This window comes from Haliotis rufescens, unplaced genomic scaffold (assembly GCF_023055435.1).
Source record: "Haliotis rufescens isolate VD_foot unplaced genomic scaffold, xgHalRufe1.0.p SCAF_63, whole genome shotgun sequence".
NCBI lineage: Eukaryota > Metazoa > Mollusca > Gastropoda > Lepetellida > Haliotidae > Haliotis > Haliotis rufescens.
Window position 1 is genome coordinate 718,080 of NW_025964354.1, and position 19,416 is coordinate 737,495.

A 19,416-nucleotide genomic window follows, 5' to 3' on the forward strand; every position below is an offset into this window, starting at 1 on the left:
CAGCGTTTTGAAAACGTACTTGAAGGTATTTTGTGTGCGTTTATTTCAATCATTTTCCCATTTGTGCCAGGGATGCTGCTGATTGGTAAAGTTGACGTCCACAGCGATGTCGGTCTCTGGTGTTACAGATCTGTTGATACCGACACCAATGTGACTGTATGGTGTTAGGATAAACACCGAAACGCATAACAAGTACGTTTTGTGCAATTCCAGTTTCAAGCCTTTCAGTTGCACGCAACTGCACATTTTTTTAGATAGGCATAGTGTAACGTTTATGAACTTTTGTCATCAAGGAAGTTGCTTCACACAGTTAAAAACACTTCAGAGTGTTTTGAACTGACTTTAAAATGACTCCCACATTTACCGTGAATGTTTGACCAATTTCTTACACAAAGGATTTTATGCATACAATGACCAGGATGCACGTGCAATTTCAGCGTCATCATGGGTAATAACGACCAAAATGTTTGATTATCTGAACAATCCATGACAACTTCATTTTAGTGTTAGCACAGGATTTTTTCTTCCGCTAGTTTATTTAGTAAATTCTGTATGTAAACAAATGAAACAAAGTGTAACAGGGGCATTAAGAAATCACAAATCAATGACAAAACTACCTGTATGTTGGAGTTATGGGGGCTAAACTTTACGAAGTTGTGGTTGTTTTTTGAAACTTCATTTATATGAATGATATATGGATGGTAATAGTACTACTTTGCATCCTCAAACATTACTCTACATTATAACCAAACATTGACAGAAAGCAATGCTGGTTATTATTATGACAAGAGTTATACAGACTAAACGGGTTCATTATTCGTGTCACATTTACAGGTCGTTTATCACGTAAGTTTGATATGTAGTCATGTAGGAGAACGGCACTTCCTCGTTCATATTACTATTGCCATTGTTATGTATATACACTACTGATAAATATAACGTCCAATTAAATATTCACACACAATAATGTCCTTGTTTCTCTAACTGTTACAATTGTCCTGTATACAAACGTCCGTAAAGTTTCACGTTCCATTGAATATCCAAACACACTTTCCTTGTTTCTCTTTCCCTTACAGATTGGTATGTATATAAACTTCCTTTAAATGTAACATCTAATGAACACACGGTTTTTTCATTAATCCCCATTACGCCTGTGTTCAACACATGAGACACGGGTACACAACGAAATGAAGATACGGTAAAAAGATACGATGACATGTTATTGATGTGTGTCACATGGTGTATGTTACATACGGTAATAAGATACGATGATATGTTATAAAAGTGCCACTCGGTGTATGTTGCATTCTAATTTAACAATCATCACAGCGATATGATTTAACGTCCGGCCTTAAAGGTCATGAGACACAATCATAATACTGTAATACAATAAGGGCAGTCAACGTGCGTAAATATCGATACATGTTAAAACCATTGATTCAGAAAATGTTTGCTTATTTCATATGTAGTTTAGTTCAACAGTAAGTGTGTTAATAGACGGAAGACTAATGGGAGAGATGACATTTTCTCCTTTTAAACATAGTGTTTACAACCACAAGAACTCTTAATACATCATTAAGAAGGCGAACTGCTCAATTGGAGCCATGTCAACAAACAATGAAGAAACTAGAGAGGCTTGCTGGAATAAAACCGACCTTATTTAAGAAATGAAGTTTACCCTACCCCCTTGTATGCCCTGAACTATTTTAGTAAAAGCTCGAGGACGCTTGCATCCGTGTTTTACGTTTTAACAGTTCAGGCAATTTTATACTTTATTTACTACTCATTGGGGTAGCACAAAATATATTATGTTTCCAATATGCCAAATTAAAAACTACTGTTATGTTTTATCGGAGGTGGGTTTAAATAAAATCTGCAATACGCGACGCCGTAAATTGGAAAACAGTTGAAGAGTTCCTTTTGTTGATTGTACTTTCGGCAGTGATTGAATATGTGGTTGATATATTCTATGGTGTTGCAATGTGTACAGTTTGGGTTAGGATGTCTGTTCTCTTTGTGTAGTATCTCATTTAAGTTGACTTGATCGCTATGTATTCTATCTATTACTTTATCCAAAACGACCGAGTTAGTAAAGTTGCAGCATTTAGTGATGGGTTTATTAAAAGAGACTTTATCCATTTTGATTTACAATTGTGAATGTTAATTTGGAAACTTTGTGCTTTAATATATACTGTTTAATTAGTAATTTTGTTTCGGTCTTACTTGCTTTGAAGTTTATGAAAGGAGATGGGCGAGTAGTTGCTAGTTTTGCTGCTTGATCTGCTAGGTCATTCCCCTGTATGTCTGTATGGCTGGGTGCCCACAGTAGTGAGATTGTTTTGTTGTCTGTTATTATGTAGATTATTATGTAGTGGAATGTAGATTTATGATGTTGTTTGTTATATCTGGTTGAGTGTATGAGTGTTTGTTTGATATTTGTTGTATCGAGCTTGATGAGTCTGAGATGATGATGACTTTTTTTTGTTAGATACTTTTATTTGGTAATATGCACATAAAATGGCTAATAGTTCTGAAGTGTTTGCTAATGTTGCTTTGTCTGTATTTGTGAGTTTGGTGTGGTTTTGGAACAGTTTGTGAAGGGATGTATCTGTGTCGGGGTATGTCTGTAGGTATCAGATGGAGGTTTGTGGATTTGATGAGTTTGTGTAGGTGGGTAAGAAGAGGTGCCATATGGTTGTTATTTTTGAATTTTTTGAGTTTTGCAGGGTGGGCATTTTGGAACTTATGGGTAATTAGTTTGAAAACCGTGTTGTGTTGGGCCCCAGCCCAATGATTGAGTATTGTTTAAATTGCGTTGTAATGATGGTGTGCATGTAAGCACTTGTAATGTAGGCCTGTATGGCTGGGTACCTACAGTAGTGAGATTGTTTTGTTGTCTGTTATTGAGTGTTTGAGATTTGTTGTATCGACCTTAATGAGCCTGAGATAATGAATACATTTTTTATTGTTAGATACCTTTATTTGGGAATATGCACATAAAATGGCTAATAGCTCTGTTGTGTTTGATAATGTTGCTTTGTCTGTATTTGTGAGTTTGGTGTGGTTTTGGAACAGTTTGTGAAGGGATGTATCTGTGTCGGGGTATGTCTGTAGGTATCAGATGGAGGTTTGTGGTTTGATGTGTTCTAGTTTGTGGATTTGATGAGTTTGTGTAGGTGGGTAAGAAGAGGTGCCATATGGTTGTTATTTTGTTATTTTTTTTAATGTAGCAGGGTGAGCATTTTGGTACTTATGGGTAATTAGTTTGCAAATTGAGTTGTGTTGGGCCCAAGCCGCATAATTGAGTATTGTTTAAATTGCGTCTAAGTTGTATGGCGAATTTGGCTGTTATCATATTTGTGGGTAATCTGGGGAAATGCCATCAATCATAAAGTTAAATAGTGTTGGGGTTAGGATGCTTCCCTGTGGGGTGCCATTTTCAAGAGGGTAGTGTGTGGTTTGATTTTACTGTTATGTTTCTGTCTGATAAAAAAAGAGTGAATGAAGTTTAATATTCTACCATCAATGGCTTTATCTAATAAATTTCGGATAATGTCGAATGGTTTATAAAAATCTATAAAAATTGCCACTGTGCATTGTTTATGTAGTATTGCTGTTTTGACATCATGTTATAAATGTAAAATGTGGTCTAAAATTTGCCTATTGGCCTCAAACCACTCTGGTCCTCTTTAATTGGTGTTAATTCGGAATTTTAGTCTGTTATTAATTATAGAAACAGAAACACATTCTCCGCCTCAACAAACAGATAAAACAAGAACACCTACCTAAACCGGCCAGGATCATAACAACCTACAAAAGCCTCCCCGAATAGGATCGCCTCCGTGGTCTAGTGGTAGAGCGTCCGCCCGGAGAGCGGAAGGTCCGGGGTTCGATCCCCGGCCGCGTCATACCCAAAAAACGTTAAAATATGGTACTTGTCGTTACTCTGTCAGGCGCTCGGCATACATGAGCTACAGCCGACACCCTACATTCAAAACAAACTCCACCAGGAAACAACTCATCCCACCAAAAATCGGATCACTCCGAACAGTCTTTTCACGATCCAGTCACTCCCAAAAAACTGCATTCGAACACGGCAAGCTCATCGAAATCCTGTCAGCTGCCTTACTTATTAAAAAACCCACACCTTGGAAAATCAACACCCTTGCCCTGCTGTCCACTCTATACCATAAAACTTTCAGACTGACCTAAAATCACTAGTATGAATAATTTTACTGCCTTCATATTTTCCAAATTAAGCCCCAAATACCATGCAACCTTTATTAAAATTCCCACTTATTTATCTATTCTGATTATGGTTTTCTTACAGTGGAACTGCAAAAGACTCGTCTCAAATGGGCCTTAAATTAAGGCCCTCATTGCCCTTAACAAAATCAATCCACTTGTACCAGGCTACCATTTCCTTCGGAAAGATAGACCCTGACCACCGACTATACAAGGACCCCCAAAAGGAGGCTTGGGACTATCATTAAATCAGAATTGAATTACGAAGAAATAACCATACCCAGGCCAAAGTCCTGGCAATTAAAACAACAATAAATAAAACAAAAATAACTATTATTAACAGCTACCACACTAAAACTTAGCCATTTACACAAGAGTGAGTGAGTGAGTATGGTTTTACTCCGCTGTTAGCAATATTTCAGCACTATCACGGCGGCGGACACCAGAAATGGGCTTTACACGTTCTACCCATGTCGGGAATCGAACCCGGATCTACGGCGCTTGAACTATTAGGCTACCCGACCGCCCCTCATTTACACTAGATCTCGAAACACTATCAAAATGTATATGCCCACACACCCTATTTCTAGATGATTTCAATGCTCGACACCACTGTGGGGCACCAACAAGTATATAGATAAGCACGGCAAACTTATTATGGACTGGATTGACGCCAACAATCTCATTTGTCTAAATAACAACCAACCCACTAGATTCCCTACCAGCCTTCTCCAAACACCAACAGCAGTTGACCTATCTATTTATAATAAAAAAAAAATCAGCTGGGAAACCCATTCAGTTACCTGGGGTAGCGAACACTACACCATCAAAATTTCTCCATCAGTACCGCAATCTATTCCACACTCAACCTCACAAAACCCAAACCCCTCTTCAGACAACATCCAGCAAACAAAATTCAACTTTCAAAAGGCAGACTGGCAGAAATTTACAAAACTCTGCAACCAAACATACATACATGACATTCACAACATAGATATCTTCAATACGAACTTCACAAACACTATATATATATATATAACATAACACTTAAATACATTCCCACAACTAAAATAAACCCGACACATACACCCGTCCCTTGGTGGAGCTCGGGAATGATCAAATCTTTACAACTCAGAAAAAAAACACTAAATAAAGCAAAACATGACATTACGAAGCTCCCTTTGGCAAAAAAACCCCTAATAAATTCAACTAAAGAACTAATAAGGGCAGCCAAAATGAAACACTGGCAAACCTTTAATAGCAATTTGAAAATTGGCAAACAAAACACGAAAATACTATGGAATTTCTTTTAAGCTATCAAAGGAAACGGTGGAACCTTCACAACGCCCAATATTCCGAACTTAAATACAAATAAAGAAAAGGCTAACGCCATGGCTGCCCACTTCTCGGCTGAAAGTAACCACACAAAACAACTACAAAATACAATAAAACAATAATAAAAACATAAACCACACCGACTTTCCCATTAATTATAAATATACGTGAATTACAAACCTCATTAAAAAAAAAGAACACAGCCCCAGCCACAGGATCAGACAAAATAAGTTAGGTAATACTAAATCATCTACCTGTCAAAATTAAAAAAAGTACTACTACACCCCGTCGTTAAGAGTCACAGTATATGTTTTTAACATGGTAAAACAACACTACAATGGGTATCTTTTACTGCCATAAGTCACATTGTGTGATTATCCATAATCCCATGCAGCAATAAGTATGATTTAAATTTAATTCTTTTACATTAGTTTGCTTTGGTTTTATCACATAAAACGTTCAACACGTGAATTGTAGGCCGATGCTAACATAGCCGATGTTCTGTGTCAGTATCGCCCTTGTTTCCAGCACTTATGCTAACAGGCTGCAACAACTTCAAGCAGTGACAAGATATGCTTACCGAGTTGTTTGCACTACTACCGACGTGAATCAACGGCCGTGGAACGAACATGGAAGAGTGACAGTGGTCGTTTTGTTTGACTGTAGTTTGTTGCTTAATGTCATACACTGAGCAACAGGAGTATATATGGTTCTGATTTTTTTTGTATGGCATATCCCTGGTTATTCCTGGAGCACCAGAGCCCGCCTGGGACAACTTTGTGGCTTGTGTGGCACGGACACAACGGTTTGAATATGTGTGGGATAATCCTGCGACATGAGTGATGGTTGACAACATCTTGTCATATATCTTGCCATGTAACAATATTCAATTTTTCAACAATTTCAATATTTCACCGTACTGTCAGTGGACAATAAAAGAACAAAGCATAACCGTTAACTACGCTCTAATCCTGCAAATGTTGAGTCACAGTCAAAGTCAAACAAATGAATAGCCATAACTTGTTCATCATTACAATGACATTTGATGATGAATACAGTTCAATCTGAAAACATGAAACTCGATGTGATTTCAGTACATGAAACGTGATTGTATGTCGTCATACGCTATTTGCCGCCTCCATGGTTCAGTGGATAGATTGTCTGCCTAGGGAGCGGAAGGTCAATCACCTGGCCACGTCATACCAAACCTCGTTAAATATGGTACTTCTGACTTGTGCTCGGCATTAAGGGGATAAAACAAGGGCTGGTCGACTCAGAGTCAGTATACTGTGTCTGAGCGGGGTATACATGTTAAATTGCGGCATTGTACGTTAGTGGGCTAGCACCTTAAAACAGCAAAAATCCGGACTTATCAAACCAGCCACAAATGCACGTGGATGCACATCACTACATAAACGAAGATGACCTTGAAACAAATCACCTCACCTCAAGTTTACTTTCGGAATTTGGACAAATAAAGTGTAGTGGCTTCCTTTCGACAATGAACGAAGCAGATTGGCATTGTCAATCAAGATCGTCTTACATTTGTCATTGATGAACTCGACATTCTTCGAAATTCTTCACTCGCTGCGTGGCAATAAAGACCTCGGCTGATGCATAAACAAAACATAAGCTAGAAATTGATTCTACTATTATCAATTGCTGCTTTTGTGACACCAATTTGTTTTTGTTTTCATTTTCATGCTTGTGTTGTTTTTAAATGCAATTGAATTAATGCAGACTCGTTTTTAAAGCGCAAAATAATAAATGAGCAAAGTTTCAGAATACACTCCGGCTATGATAAAAGGGAAGAAACTCTATGTTCTATAAAATGGTCAAAGTTTCATCCAATTTGGATACTTTGTGTTTCATGCCACACTCAGCAATGTCTAAGCTATGTAGAAGTGGAGCACACAACGTACATTTCGTCGTCCTCGCGATTCGTTAATTTGGACATGGAATATTCTGTACGATCTGTATAGAGAATCGTATTGTCCAGATTAAAGGGTGCAACTGTGCATGATTGGATTTGCTTTATAAGCAGCCTGCTGCGTGTACATGCCTTCACGGTGTTGTGTAAGTGTCGAACAGTTACACACGTCCTCCTGGGACTTTATGCATGCTCTGACCGAAATGAAAGTGTATTTTCGGGGTGAATAAGATGAATAATTATCATGCAATCAATCCTTTTATTTTTATGGTGCACAGAATATTTTCTGCTGATGTTCTTGTTCAACTCTTTAAGTGAAGAAAGGTTGTGACATTTCAAATGGACCTGGTGAGGTTTTCACAATTTCTAAGACACAAGCCAATAGTACGTAGAAAACCCTGATGAGTGAAATCGGCAGCACTGCAGTTTATCGGGCGCAACTGCAAAGCTAACTGGCTCTGTCAAACGGGCGGGGATCATGCTTCACTGATATCGCGTGGCTGTTTGGGGCTGATAGTTTGTGTCAGTGTTGCCGTGAAATCCGAAGATTCTTATGTGTAACACGGGCATTAGGGAAAAACAAATCAATGACAAACTTCCTGTGTGTTAGAGTAATGTGCATTAAAATCAATGGATGTGTGGTTAAAACTTATTTGTCGTATGGGTGGTATATTGTTGAAAGGTTTAACATCCTTGCGTTATTCTAACTTGTGAGACCTTGCTCAAACTACATTAAAAACACACATAGAAGCAACACTGTATTGGCATGAATCATTATTGGAAAGGTTTTACAGACTTAAACTCTTAACTACTTGTGTCAAATTTACACGTATTTATCGATTAACATTGATATTAAGTCATAAATGATAATGATACTTTCCTCATTTCTCTTTCTATTGCGATTTTTATGAATTTATACTTTAGCTTGGTATAATGTTCAATTATATATTCCCACACAACAATGTGTTTCTCTTACTGTGACACTTGTTATGCATATAACTTCCGTTACATTTAACGTTGAATTGAATATTCAAACACACGGAATTTTCCTTGTTTCTCTTTCCTTTACAAATTGTTATTTATATATATTTCCTTTGTATATAACATCTAATTTACACTTCAAACACACGCATTTTCCCTTGTACCTCTTCCTATTGCAATTGTTATGTATAAAGGAAGTTTTGTTTTGTTGATGCCTCAGCCGAGGTCTTCAATTGCCAGGCAGCGAGTGAAGAATTTTGAAGAATTTCGAGTTCATCCATGACAACTGTAAGACGATCTGGATTGACAACGCGAACACTTGTACCTGTAGTGAAATGTGATAATCCCGTTGATAAGTCTGCTTCCTTCATCGTCGAAAGGTATGTTTACTTCTGAAAAAGACGTGAGGTGAGTTGATGTCATCTTTGCTTATGTAGTGATGTGCATTCACATGCATGTGTGGCTGGTTTTATGGTTTGTTTGTTTATTGTTTAACTCCACACTCTGCAATACTCCAGCTATATTACGGCGGTCTGTAAATAATCGTGTCTGGACCAAGACAATCCAGTGATTTACATCATGAACATCGATCCACGCAATTGGGATGACATGCATCAACCAAGTCAGCGAGCCTGACAACCCAATCCCGTTAGTCACCTCTTACGACAAGCATAGTCGCCTTTTATGTCAATGCATGTTCAGAAAGTTTATATACATAACAATCTGTAATGGAAAGAGAAACAAGGAAAGTGCCGTGTCAATTGGATATTCAAACACTCGGCACTTTCCTCGTTTCTCTTTCCATTACAAATTGTTATGCATATGAATTTTCTTTAAATTAACCCAATTAACCCTTCAAACCCACAACATCTTCCTTCTTCCTCTAAAAGTTAAAATTATTGTGTATTCACACTTTTGCTGTATGCTGACGGGGATTATTTTTGTTAAACGTCGCTTGTTTGTGTGTTTGTTGTTTAACGCCTCATTCGGCAGTATGACGGCGGTATATAAATAACCCAGTCTAGGGCAAACGATTCAGTGACTGACATCATGGGGTGCGATGATATGCACCAAGCAAGTTAAGAACCTAGAACCCCGAACCCGTTAGTGGGCTTTTGGGACAATCAAAGGTTGCTGAAGATCAATTTATTGTGTTTCAATTTTTTTTATTCATTAAGGCATTTGTGTACAGAATATAACAGTACCGATAGGCCTTTAAACATTTGATATTACGTTTCTTTCAACACGAGCATTATGAATGTATTTTGCTAAATAAACTACAGTGTAAGAATTGTGAGATGGTAAAAGGAGGTTGAATTTGTAAAAGCTTTGATGGACTTGGTTTTAATATAAGTTTGTCTTAGATTAAAACATGTGGCAGATAAATATAAAGTGGTATTCCGTTTCAACACAGTTTAAGCTGCATCACATACATTTACGTAGGTTTCGTGGGATATTTGCATTCCGGCCACTTTTGTTTTCTAGATAATGACAGCCTAATCGCACTTTTGAAAGGAGCAGTTATTAGTTTAACCGGCAGCATGAGTTTACATCTAATCAGCTTCAATGGCAGATTGATCAATGTTGTCAACTGATTGTGACGTCATGGTAACCGATGCCGTCATAATGGTCTGCAATGTCAAACAATAATTTCTTCCACACCTGTGGGTGAGAGACCCATTTGAGATAACATGTGTGTGAGATCGAATTTCAGGCCCGTGATTGGCTATGCCATGGTGATGCACTGAGGTCGGATTATGAAGGACCACTTTCCTGGTTGTAAGTCATGGATAATTTGCTCGTGCTTCAGTCGAATGTTCAGATCTAAACAAATCTCTACAGATGTGCAAATCTAAACACCCTGGAGGCCAGACCGACATATATGTCGCTCCTCTCCAATCCTCACTTCGAAGTCGAATAAAATTCAAAATACACTATGCACACTAATACACTTTACGGTTTTGTATTCGGTGGGAAATTCCCTCATCTGTGATATCATCCACTGTAATATAGGTGAAGCAAAATTCTTGAAAGTGGCTTATGAAAATTCGCTACATCGTAAATCTCTCAATTTTGACACGGTGACAGTAATCTATTTCTTACTAATTCTCTTGATTTCATTTGAAAACAATCAACAAATTACACTACGCAGTTTGTCGTAGTGTTGTCTGGGAACATGCCATTTTGTGAAAGTCGGTCAGCAGTAGTGATGTCATACGGAAGTGAACATTGTTGCTCATATTTGGGCAATTCTTTGAGGCGAAAACTTTTAAGCCGGCATCCATCGGGTTTTGTTATTTTATTTAATTTGTATTATCATCATCGCCTTGATAATCCATAGATAATATTAGATATGGCGTAAACCTTTTTGTGTAGAGTCACATTAGTTTTGTTCGGATAAAAGGCACACCCTCAATGACTTAATATTGATGTGATCAATGTTTATTAGCTTTATTGCCAGAACATGAGTTGAAGGAAAGGTAGTCAAATATTCGTTCTATGTAAATATGAGATATGCATTAAGTATTAGATAATTACACAACCTTTCAAATGTGATATTTTGCAAAACCTTAAATAAAATAACAGCAGTTCCTAACTTACCTATATTGCAAACATATGCTATTAATATGTCATTCGATTCTCAACTTTCACAACACACAATAACTTGTAAATGTTATTTGAATCTCATCAAAAGCTGCTGGAACAGTTTAGGCTCATAACCATAACAGGTGCAAACAAAAGTACAAGGAAAACTTTCTTGATTGATACAGCTGTTATTCATGAACATTATTGAATTAACGACCTTCCTCGTCAACATATATTAACATATATGCATAACATATTTCTGAATTTGAGCTTCAGTTTTAACTTTAATTTCCTTTTCATAACGATGTGTGGGTATGGTGAAAAGAAAAAGACCACCAATGGGTGGAGCCACTGTTCTGACTGGATACTGATCGCCGCGTCTAAAAATAGCTCCCGAACGGTTGGTGAAAACGGGGTGTTACAAGGCGTGGCGCAAAAACCGGGAAAACCCATACTATTTTTGTTCAACTTCACCAATTTAAATGTGACTTTACCAGTACCAAAAAGCTGTTCATCACTTCCAAATAATTGTGTAAGGTTGGAGGGGATATTCTAGTTACTTTATATATGGTGGATTAAATAAGACTACGTATTTAAATATATTTACATTCATTGATCGGTTAGTTCCGAGTTTGTTCCCATTCGACATTTTGGTCGACTCTGTGAGTGTGTATAAACCACAAAATGAGGCCGGAGAGAATATTTGGCCAGTATTGGGGCCATCAAAACTATTATATGGTTAAAGAAGAAGGCAAATTTGACATCACATTACATGAGATTAAGAAGTGGTTCGCCTTAGTGTACGCCTAGTCACTACAACGGTCTTTACAAGTTTTAAAGAAAGGGGTGGATGCGACCGGCCTTAATGACTGGTGGGCTATGTCTCTTACATAGCTTCAGATGGCCGAGGTTCAAGTATCTATTTATAACAATCAAGAATTTTGCAAGATACTTACATGTATGTGTGGAGCCACCTCGAAATATAACATCTGGTGATGTCATGAAAACACTTTTAGACATTTAAACATGATACTCTACCACACTTGATTGGAGAATAAGAAAATTGGAAAATGTGTCCCCTCATTTTTTTAGAGTGCTCTGTACTTTTCAACCGAGTTATTTATCCAGAGAAGGGGCCTTTTGCGAGAATTATTTTACAGTTGATAACAACTTCGAATGAAATAAAGCGGCCTAAGTGGCTATGGATGTTTAAAGCTGTGTAGGGCTTTTGTTGGTATATATTCACTACTACATGAACACACACATTTCTCATAGTTCTCCCTGTAGCAGGGGAAAGATTAACACATTAATCTATGCTTTTGTATTTCATCGAACGTGTGTGTGCGTGTCCTGTGATTGGACATAATTAAGGATTGACTGGGTATTTTTTTCGGTTCATTGAGGTATGAATCGAAAATCCGATGTGCAAACTGTATGAATTCGCATAGCACATGAATCAGGTGATCGTTAATTTATGCACATAACTTGACACGCCTACACAGTCAGTAGCCAATCAACGGAGAGTGGGAATAAAACAATGTTCATTTGACCTGTCAATTAAGGCAAGAGGCGAAAAGAACTGCGCCAGTCAGACTGTAACGAACCGGAAGAAATATGTCCAAGAGAAGGCGGCTGTTTCAAATAACATGGTCATTTGCTGCGTGATTCAAACATTACTTCCCTGATTACGGTAAAACAGAGTTGAAGAAATGCTAGTTATAAATGAAACCCGAAGACATGAAAGTTGAACCGAGGCGAGCGGGAAAAACACAGGCGAGTTTGCTGTTTCATTCATGCTCGGCCTTCGGTTTCAAAGGGAAGTTTGGACAATGAATATGCATGAAATTTCCTCAATGTCCTGTGCATGACGATACACGTAAGCAGAAAGGGAATTCCCTCGACTGTAATACTGGGATTCCCCGACATTCTGCAGTAATAAAAGTAGTGCGCCGTGGTGGGCGTGGCTTATTTTTTACATTCATTGGGAAATGAATGCAATAACACGTTACCAATTCTGCTAATCAGAATGCAGAAATTTTCATGAACACAACGAAAATTTAATTATTGTGTAATGAAATGTTTACATATAACCACATTGAATATTGTTATTTATGTATCACAATGGTCGAATTGATACATTTCCTATTCATATAAATTATAAGCACGACCTGTTTTGTTTCACTGTGTATAAAAGTATGATACATAAACAAATTGTGGTGTAGATAAAATGAAAGCTCAGTGTATAGCTTAATTGGTATGCTTTGTGGGCAGAGTTTTTGCAGAATGTTTTTTTGATACATCATGGATAGCATTATTTCAATACAACGGTTGACCAAAGCAGCGGTAGACTTACAAACTGTACGTGTCCAACCCGTTTCAATAAGGGAAGTAACTCGTACGTGCATACCACCAACGTTTTATCAATGTACCCGGCGCTACACTTGTCACATATCTGTATTGAGCGCGACGCCTCTCACACGGACACTGCACGTATGGATCTAGGTCAGCGTGTACTAGCTGTCGTTGTTTTGTTCCTTCACAATGCACTCGGCAAAAGAACTCGTTGCATAATCACCAAATGACCAATTCAGTTGGCCTCGTTAAGGTTTTGTAGAACGTTCCGAATGTAACGAAATATTGGGGCTTCCTTGTTGTGTATTGTCGGTTGTGTATTGTGGCTAAATAATATGATCCCAACACTGAAGGACAGGGTCGAATCACCAATTGTCCAATTTCCGTTGTCAACAACATGGTATTCGGGGAATATTGCTAAAGCAGTGACTCACTCATTCACTCAATGTTTTCATGTTGCATCTAATCTTCCCTGACTCGTTATCGAAAATGTTGTTTTCTCTTATCCTCCAAAGTTGTGTGTGTGTGTGGGGGGGGGGGGGGGGGGGGGGGGGGTGGTCATTCGCTGCAGGAAATTGGACACAGGGAATAGTCGGGTGCTTATTAATAAGCTACCGAGTATGTTTACATTAACTGTTAATCGTAAATATATTATGTGGATAAAACAAATGAAGAACATCTATCTCAAACATGACACACCATGATTGACAATGACTGATTTAATACATATGACGAACATAATCTGAACACGACAAATTGCATATGAGCATAGTAATTGAAAATAATACATTAACACAATCTATCTAATACATTACCAGAGTTGGCTCTAAAAAATATAATGTCCATCATAATACATATTGAAACGTAAAGCAACACAAGAAAATTAAATAGGTTTGACAAAATCTACCCACAACAACATTGCAAAGAGGACACTTAGAATATGCACAAAGGCAGAACATGCTTAAATAACCCAACAAACTGCAAGCATCAACATAAATATCAGCACATGGTTATGTTGCTTACATGAGTGAAGTAAGATGAGGTCAGCCACAGAGTGATGTGTCGTCAATATTTATATCTATTCTTGCTGTTACAGATAAGTTCATGTTCTGATCAAATATCGATTTGTTATTTTGACCTTTAGTTACTTAGCCTATCGTGACAAAATGCATTGAAACGACATTTGTCATAAAAGGGTTTGTGTTTGAAGTCCAGTATGGATAGGACTAAGTTTCCAGTTGCTTGTTTGACACGAATGCATGAGTTTAAGAATACCTGGTACTGTATGTTCATGATAGTAAAAAACAAATACTGGTGTATGAATTTGCATAACTTTATCTGACCAGCATAACAAGTTATACTGGCCATGAAATATGTTGTAGTTAAATTATCAATTTGACTGTTAGCATGTTTAATATATAGGAAGCAGATCGGTAAGTGTTTCATATGTCCTTATTTCATGATTAAAATGCATGTAACTTATCACCACACCCAATCCCTATTATACTTCATGTATCGTTTTAAATATATGTCAACCTTTGTCAAATGTGCCATTGCTAAAAGCTGCACAAATATCACATCTTGAAATGTTGATACTGCGAAAGAAGTAAATGATTAGTATATGATTTGTACTAAACAACTATAACATGCATTTGAAGAAACAAACCTAAAAAAACGCTCATAGGTGAAACATCCCGCCCAATCAACACTAGAATCAAAGAGCATAAAACCTCCACCATCAAATCAGCCATCTCGGACCATATCATCAACTGTCCCAATCACATCATCAACTGGGACAACGTCCAAATCCTCGCCAACAACCTCCATGATTTCACCAAAAGAAAACTTACAGAAGCAGTCCACATTCGCCGCCACAACCCATCAATCAACAGAGATCAAGGCTATTTCATCCCATCCGCCTACTATGAACTCATCAAACAATAATCACCTGTTTATTGGCTTCATGCCCCATTGGCTTCTAGCTATGTGTTTTCTGTCCATCGTGTTGTGATAGCATCATCCTTGTTGTCACACCTACCTATGTTATCCCACTCATGTATGCCCTTGTTGTTACTGTTAATCCTCTACTGTTAATCCTCCACTTGCTATATATATTCTGCACTATGTCCCTCATTCACCCGACTAGAACAATATATTAAGACAGGACAACTAAATAAACAATATACCACAGGCATCTTCTTAGACTTCTCTAAAGCTTTCGACATGGTATGGCACGATGGGCTAATACAAAAACTTAAAAAAATAGGACTCAAAGGTCAGATAATAAACTACATCCAGGACTTCCTAAACAATCGTAAAATAACCGTGGGTATGGACCAAACTCTATCGGACCAATGTCCCCTAGAAAATGGTACTCCACAGGGCAGTATCCTCAGCCCCACCCTCTTCAATATAATGATAAACGATCTATTCGAGGGCCTATCCCCTAAAGTAAACACATCAAAATTCGCGGATGATGGAGCCAACTGGATCCGCACTAAAAGCATGAACATGGTCCAAAATTTACTCCAAAAATCTCTTAATAAAATACAACAATGGGCTGACAAATGGGGCTTCTCCCTTAACTCAGAAAAAAACAACAGGAATAGAATTCAAACATAAAAACATGAAACCCGCCTCCCCAATCCTCCAGCTAAACAATCAAACAATCAAATTTCAAAAACAAACCAAATTCTTAGGACTTATTTTCGATGAACATCTCACCTGGGATGCTCACATCCAAAACCTAACAACTAAATGCAGTAAAGACCTAAACACCCTAAGATGCCTAACTGGCTCTAACTGGGGAGCATCCAAAGATACCCTCCTCTCTCTCTCTACATATCACTAATTAGATCAAAACTAGACTACGGCTGCGCCATATACAACACCCTTAACAACTCTCTATCTAAAAAACTTGACACAATACAATATCAGGCTCTCAAACTAATTACACGCACCCAACATGGCACCTCTTACACCTCACTTCAGGCCTTAACAGGAGAAATGCCACTAAGTCTACGCAGGGAACAGCTAAGCTTAAATTTCTGGGCCGCGTCCCAATCAAACCCTCTCATCCAAAACTTAATAAACCAAAACATCAGCCCCAAAAACCAAGCTCTAGCTCGTAAACACCCCTTACTTACTCCAATATCCCAAAGAATAACAAACTACCTAAATGAACACCAAATTAAAAATCTTAAACAAAACTGCAAACAATCAAATATCTTCACCCCTAAACTTAAAATACCCAAAATAGACACAACACTAGCTAGCCAAAAAAATAAACAAACCGACCCAAACATAGCTAAAACTACCACACTAGCATACATACACGAAAATTGGCCAAATTGGTGTCACATTTACACGGACGGATCCTCAGATCCGACCTCCAAACACACAGGTTTCGGAGTCCATACCACACAACCAACTAAAACCAGACAATCCTTCCGACTCCCAAACAGCCAATCAATATTCACTGCAGAACTAATGGGCATGGCCTCAGCCCTCCATAATCAAGAATCCAAAAAACACAACAAAATCGTAATACTTACCGACTCCCTAAGTGGACTGCAAGCCCTCCAAAACAAAAATACGAAAAACCGACCTAAATTAATAAATAAAATACTTAAAAGCTCCAACGACCTAACTAAGGCAGGCAAAAAATAACCTTCTTGTGGATACCCGCCCACGTAGGAATATACGGTAATGAAAACGCCGATAAAGCAGCTTAACTATCCCTCAAAATCCCAGAAATAAGTTTAAACTTACCCATCTCAAAATCAGAAATTAAAAGTGTAAACAAGCAAAAAATCACCAAAAAAATGGCATAACCTATATCTAAACTCAAATAGCCAAATCAAAAAAGTGCTCAGCAAACCACTAACCAAACTAAAAATTCTCCATCCATCCCAAAAAATCGACAGAGTAATCACTAAACTCCAAACAGGACACACCAACCTAAATAACCACCTAAACAATTTTAAAAAACACACTACAGGTAACTGCCCACACTGCAAACAACCAGAAACCCCAGAACACGCACTCATCCACTGCACACACTACCTAACACATCGAACCGCATTACAAACCACCCTCAATCTAAACAAGGCTCTAACTCTAGAAGCAATACTAAACCCACAAAATAAACTAGAAAACTTCAAGGCCTTAGGCGTATTCTTAATAAAAACGGAACTAATAAAACGCATCTAAAAACACAATAACCTACCAAATCAAAATCACATAAACAAACAAACATCCACCATACCCAGCTCCCTTAGTTCTCCTCCCCAATCCCATCGGCATCTATTCCAAATCTCAAAATTCCCAAATTCTATATAAGCAACCCCTAAACCCCCCTCTTGGGTTGCACAGACCACTTTCGCCCCTTTCGGAAACATATTAAATGGCCTGACCGGGCCCGTGTGCGAAATACGCATCAGTCGGAAAGCGCACGTTAAATCTCCAAAGTAAGTAAGTAAGTACCCTCATTCAGTCTTGCTTGACAACGGTATAAGGATCTATACCGAAACGTCGCTTTTTACAGTATTAAAGAAGTTGTTATCCATAAAATTGTGTCTATCTTGTCATCCGCCAACTTCTAAGTAATGCCTATCAAACAAGTTACAAATGACTAATTCATCTATGGAACATTGGTATATAACACATCATGTGTATGTTGATCATGAATAACGCTACAACCTGAGAAATATAAAAAAAATCACCTGTACAAACGACGCTTCTAACCGACTTGAAATGACAATTTCACCTGTTCAAACTTTCAAATATTGAAGCTTATAATTTTGAATAATGGATAACGTTCAATACTGACTGGGAATGTCACATACATGTAGATGTATTGTACCACCGGTTGGATACATGTATATAGGTATCGCTTTATGAACCTGTTCTGAGCCATAATAAAAATGCCTCGAACAGTGCATTAAACTCATGGTCATTCTCCTTAGCCAACATTTCAACATTTCCAACATGCATGTAAAAGCCTGTCACGTTTTACGTAGACACTCAACTCTATATCAATATGGACACTGCGGTCGTTGAAAGGGATATGTATTCAGTTCAAATGGACTCTGGCACATGTAGGTGCATTTTCTGATCAATTGGTCTAAGAGACTAAACTCTGATAAACGGAAAAATGTCTACCACTCTTGCTTGGCATGGTATAAAACCATTCACAAAACTACAATCTTATATGACTGAGTCCAACAGTGTTGACTTGAGTTGGTTATTATCGGCCTGGCATGTATTCATGTCTTTGGCGACTGACGCTTTTGAAAACCTTTCCATAACATTTAGCAATGTACCCAATAGCGCATACAAATTATCTCAATGGCACATTCACTGAAGGATCCGGGTCAGCTGTCTCGGTCTGGCGTCTGTGCTTTACAGGAAAGCAGATGAGAAACAACTATTACATTCAGATGACTAAAGACGTAACCTTGTCCATACATCAGGAAGGTTTCAAGTAAATGCGTCTTCTGTTGATAAACTTATCTCCGTTTCAAAACTACAGCTGAATGTACATATGCGTGCTTATATGCCAATCGTTGAATGTATGGTATAGAAATTATTAATAGTAATCCTACTTCCCGTATATTTTCATTGTCACTTAAAGAATTTATCCAGGCATAACACACTTGAGCCAGAATCAACATGAGCATACATACTGGTCGTAAGGTTGTGGTCCCTCTGCTTTGACTTGGCATTAAAGGCGCGATTTTTATCTTAAAGTTGCACAGGAATTAAGACATCATAATAACTATTTAAAAACATCACATACGATTCAAATAGTGAAACGTGTAAGATTGTGTGTAATAGAGTAAAGCGTTTGGGTGTGGTTTTTTTGTATGAATATATTTTCATACAACTCTTTGTATATTTAAAAGGTCACTAAATTTGTCGAGTCAAAATGATTGTGCACTTTGACGTCAAATATGGATGTAGGGGAGATAAACGATTAACAGGTG